Consider the following 4,457-nt stretch of genomic DNA (forward strand, 5'->3'; position numbering starts at 1 on the left):
CGACGCGGGGTCGGGACCTCAGTTGCTCTGCCATTAGTGGGGGTGATAGCCACCGTCCCGCCCTCCTCTCGCAGGGTTGTTGTAGGGGTCGGATTGGTTATCACACAGGACTTCAGTGGCAGCGCTAGACTCGTGAGATGTCCGCTGTCCAGGGGTGAGAAGTTCGAGGAGTGGCTGAGAGTCTGGGGCGGGGGCCAGCTCCCACGAAGGCTCCCAACCTCTCCCATCCCAGCTGCGACCACTTGGTCTGGCGCCCGAGGACCCTACCTCGTAGGGGCTCCCAGGGGCATCGTGTCCCCCCGGGTAGTCAAGAGCCAGGAGGGGAGGCATCCAGTCCCAGCGCGCTCCAGCTCCCTGCCTGTCCACCAGGCCCACCACGTGAACGTAGAGGAGTAGCTGCCCCTCTGGGCCGCGGTTGACCCATCTGTAAAGAAAGGAGTTCACATCATTGATCTAGGACATTTCTGTGGCTCCTCAGTCCGAGATCAGGCTGCTGGGAAGCAGCCAAGCGTGCCTTCCCCTGGCCTGCGATCCAGCCTGGTAGCTTAGCCTCTCTTCCTCCTTTCCCCTAGCCCTCTCCTGGAGGTCCAGCAGCTGGAGCCTGGGCAGCAGGTCAGAGGGACAGGTGCCCGCATTCTGTGGGCTGACCAGCCTTGGGCCCTGCATTTATTCAATCAGGCTGCCCTCTGTGGTTTCCTGCTGGGCTCTGCTGTCTGCCCACAGCCAGGCCTGTAGCCATGAGCTCGCCCCAGGGCCCCACCTGAAGTGCTCTGGGAGGACATGCAGGGTTTCTGAGCTGTATGGAGGTGGGAGGGAGCACTGGGACCCCCCCCAATCCCTTCAGCTGGCCCCTGTCCAGGCGTCAGTATTGCTCATTCCCCTCGCTGGATATGGAGAGAGCCATCAGAACATACTGAGGACAGAACATAAGGTCGTCCCCCTGTGGGTCAGTTAGGTTTCTTCAGGTAAGAGACAGGACCCTGACCTGACCATGCGATGACCTTGACTCTGACCCAGCCACAGACAAGCTCAGATACTTACCTGGCTGCAGACTAACTCCTGATCCCTAGGATGGCTCGACCTGCCCACATTCTCCCTGGTCTCAGGGGTACCCCTGACAGTAGCATCTGTCCATCTTCCGCTCATCCTGTGCTGGTCTGTGCTGGGCCCTACACTGATGCTCTCGTGGACTTCACAGTGTGGCCATTGCTGTAAAACAGGGAGGTGGTACCTGGTACTTTGGGACCCCTAACATACTCTGTGCACAAAGGGTAGGGAAAAGTTCCTGGGGAGGGGACACTGGAGGCGGGTGTTGAAGGATATGTGGGAGTTTGCTGATGAAGGAAGAAGGAGAAAGAAGCATTCCACACAAGTTCTAGGGCAACAGGAATCACTGCTCACTTTCTGTGGGTGGGGCTGCTGAGGGCCTAGCCTGTGGTAAATGTCAGGTCACAACATTCTTGCTTCTGCCCTCCTCCCAGTGGGCATAGTTTGGCCTGGGGTTCAAGAGCCATGGGCCCCACCAGCCAACTTTAGGCAACTGCTGCATGCACCGCTTGTCCCAGAAGCTGTGGGTGGCACCAGTGTCCCCTCTGGGTGGGGAAGCCTGTGCTCCAAGAAGAGAGAGGAGCAGGCTGCCGGGTCTGGCCTTGGGAGGTTGTAGGCCTGTGCTCCCAGGTGGGGGTGGGGCAATCAAGGCATTTCCCGGAGGTGGTGGCAACTGAGCTTGAAGGTGAGTGGGGGCTTCGGAGTCTGGGAGGGGGGATTTGGCAAGGAGGGGAATGGCCCGGACATAGACCTAGAGCCTAGGCAGGAATAGAGCCCCCTGGCTGTTGGGAGGCCCGAGAGGAGGGTGGGGGGAGAGAGCCCTGTGGTGGCTGGTCCCACCCCGACCTGCTTCTCAGAGGGGGTGGCGACACCCTGGGCGTCAGGAGACTACCCCCACACACGTGCACACGCACCTCATGGGAAGAAGGCCTGAGCCTGGTGGGGAGGGGCAGGCAGGGCAGGGTGCGTGGAGGTGTCCCTACAAGTTGAGCTGTGCGCCATGCGGTCTCTGTTTCACTCAGTGTGTGTGTTCCTCCCCAAGGCTGTTAGGAGTTGGGTGGGGTGGGGAGTGGCCTTGCGAGGCAGGGTCTGGCTGCCCTTGGGTCTGCGTGGAAGTGTAGGATTCCTGGTGTGCTGGGGGGCTGGGCTTCTCCAGAAAGCCCCCCTGAGGAACTCCATCCCCACCCCTTCCCAGCACACCCTCCAGGAGAGGGCCTGCAGGTGGAAAGGCAGGAGGGCATTCCAGAGAACTCCCTGCTCCACTGCCTCCCTCCTTCCTCCCCCACCCTCTAGGAGGGCCCCATCAGGCGCCTGGGAAGGGGAGCAGGGACTGAGTTTGGAGCCCCCACCTCTGCCTTTAGTGAGGTGCCTGGAAGCCATTAGGGGCCTGGGTGGTGCCTGCCCTGCCCCTGCGCAACTGGCTTGGGATTCCTGGAAAGAGCCGAGGGCCGCCTCCCGGCCAAGCGCATGCCAGGCCTGGCAGCTCCCAGAGACAGAGAGGATGTGGCAGTGGCCCCCTCCCTGCCAGGCTCCTATTTTAGGGGCTGTAGGAAGGGCCCAGCACACAGGGGCCAGGCCCGGTTCCCAGCACAGCTCTGGCACTCAGTTTCCTGTCTTCTCCTCCTCCTTCCCTACCCCTCCCCCCTCCTCTTGGCTCTATCCCCCCTCCCCCACAGGCTCTTACATTGTTTTTCTTTTCTAAGAGCTTCTCCATGTGGAGCTGGGCCAGGAAAATAAGGAGGAGCATGAGAGTCTGTCTGTGTGTGAGTGTGTGTATCTGCTGCTCCTCGAGATGAGCGTGTGTCTTGGCATGTCTTCCTGCCTGTCCCGCAGTGTGCTGGCCTCTGTGTGTGTGTGTCCTCAGGTGTGTCTGTCTTCAGGTGAGTATCTGTTTGTGTGTGCTTATTGGCTTATGTGTGTCTGCCCACGGGTCTTTGCATCTGTGTTGGTGCTTACGGGGTTGTGTGTGTACATCTGCAGATGTGTCTGTGTGTGCACAAAAGTTTGTGAACACACACAGCCCTCCAGGCCAGCCACCTTGTTACATAGGCAGAGAGATAGATCTCTTGGGGTGTCAGTGGTGTATGTGGAACCGGAGCCTGGATCTGTGTGGCTGTGTCTGGGTATGTGATGCAGATGTCATTGGGGTGGGATGTACACGTGTGTTTATGGAACCATAGGTGGTAAGAAGGCTTCAGGGAATACTCAAATGTCCCAAATGATTAAAATGCAAATTTCCAGCCCCTCACCAACAGAGCATGACTCCAGGGGCAGGGTCCAGGAACTGCATTTTAAGCAAGTGTCCTGGTGAATCTGAAGGATACCCCTGATTAAGAAACACTGGTCGGTCTCCCTCATCCCACCCCTATTCTACAGGTGGGGAAACTGAGACCTGGAAAGGGACAGTAACATACATGAAGTTGGTGCTAGCAGGACCTGGAGCTCACGTCTGGTACGGGCAGACAATAAACAAACGGCAGTGACTAGGGAAGTGTTGTGGGCTGGCTGAGTAATAGGGGACTGTGGCAAAGATCATGAACTTATGACACTGCTGCACGCAGTGACGTAAGACCTGTCCTGCCTGGCTCTGCAGTGCAGGCAAGAGCAGGCAGAGCAGTGGTGGTAAAGGGAGTGGCATTGCCTGGAGAGGCCACGGCAGGAGGGGGCATTGAGGGTACTCACAAGGGAGAGATTAGGACCTTGAGTGGGCAGTGCAGACAGCAAATAGGTGATAGGCTCAGTGGATTGTGGCTGCTGCTAGGATTGAAGAATATCGGAGTCAGAGTCCTAGAGGGAGTGAACTTGGAAAAGATTCTGGAGGGGTCAATGGTGATGACATCGGATGTGGCCACCTACATAGTCACTGTCGCATTTTTAATGGACTGGGAAGAACATCAATTCCTAAAGTTAGAAATAGGAATGGTTCATAAAAACCCTACAGCTATATCCTGATGCTGGATGGTACTTATCTTGTGTAGTCCTAAACTGGTTAGTATGAAATAGTTTACCAACTCTGAGGCACCACTGCCAATCTGCACACACTGCAGTTGCCCCTCAAACCAGATGCATGTTTCCTGTGTGTAATATAACTTCCCGGTTCCTTCACCGAACATGCCTAGTCCAGCTGTTTTTTTCCAGTCGGTCACATCCTGGGATCCAGTGTATAAATCCAGTATCGCATGTCTTGTGCATAACTGTTCTGAAGGATCTTATTTTGTGTGCTATTTGTATCAGTAGTGTACATTACCATATAATGTAAAAGAAAGATCAATGCAACCAACTATCCAAGTGTCATACCAACTGAAACATAAAGTAAACCTTGAACAGTGAAAAAAAAACTCTGCTGCTGTTAAGAATAGATTTGAAGAAGGCAAAGTGTGTGTGTGTGTGTGTGTGTGTGTGTGTGTGTG

This window comes from Carlito syrichta, unplaced genomic scaffold (assembly GCF_000164805.1).
Source record: "Carlito syrichta isolate Samal-C Ts95f unplaced genomic scaffold, Tarsius_syrichta-2.0.1 Scaffold309854, whole genome shotgun sequence".
NCBI classification, from domain to species: domain Eukaryota; kingdom Metazoa; phylum Chordata; class Mammalia; order Primates; family Tarsiidae; genus Carlito; species Carlito syrichta.